Source organism: Aplysia californica, unplaced genomic scaffold (genome assembly GCF_000002075.1).
Source record: "Aplysia californica isolate F4 #8 unplaced genomic scaffold, AplCal3.0 scaffold01010, whole genome shotgun sequence".
In the NCBI taxonomy this organism is placed as follows: domain Eukaryota; kingdom Metazoa; phylum Mollusca; class Gastropoda; order Aplysiida; family Aplysiidae; genus Aplysia; species Aplysia californica.
Window position 1 is genome coordinate 242,774 of NW_004798280.1, and position 779 is coordinate 243,552.

The following is a 779-nucleotide window of genomic DNA, read 5'->3' on the forward strand; positions in this document are numbered from 1 at the left end:
TATATATATATACAGTTAAAATGCACAAGTTCATACGGCAGCTTGATCACTTCTTAAGTTTTAGTAAGAGTTTTACGGCACTTGCAACACAATAGGTCATATAAGCGCCGAAGATTAGAGGTGTTACAAGAGAATAACAAACACAAAAAATAAGAGGGAAGATAAAGACGATAGATTTTTTATATGAAAGAAGGAGCAAACCACCCCAGAGCACCCGCCAACCACCCACTATCACTTTCTAACAAGAAGGATCGGGTATGTGGTTCCTGGAAAGTCATATACAAAGCATGGGCGAAATTTACAATTGTTTTATGAGAAACGTAGAAGAAAAAGAGGAAAGAGAGAAAAGAGTGGGGAGGTTTTAGAAAGACTGAGAGAAAAAAAAAGACAAAAAGGGGGATAAAGAGGAGGAGAAGAAGAAGAAGAAAGTGAGAAGAAAATCATAAGAAAAGGAGAAGAAAAAAAAGATGAAAAGAAGACGTAAAGGAGAGGGAAAGAAAAGAAGAAGGAAAGGGGAAGAAAATAAAAAAAGGAACGAAATAAGAAAAGAAGACCCGAAGGAAGAAGGAAAGGAGAAGAAAAAAGAAGGAAAGAGAGAAGAAAAGAAAACAGAAAGGAAGAAGGAAGGGGGGGTGGAGAAAAAAGAACGAAATAAGAATAGAAGAAGGAAAGGGGAAGAAAAGAAGAAGGAAAGGCGAAGAAAAGAAGAAGAAGAAAAGAAAGAAGGAAAAGATTGGGGCGCTTGATCTGTGCTTCCTCTGGGCGAATGAATGGTTCTG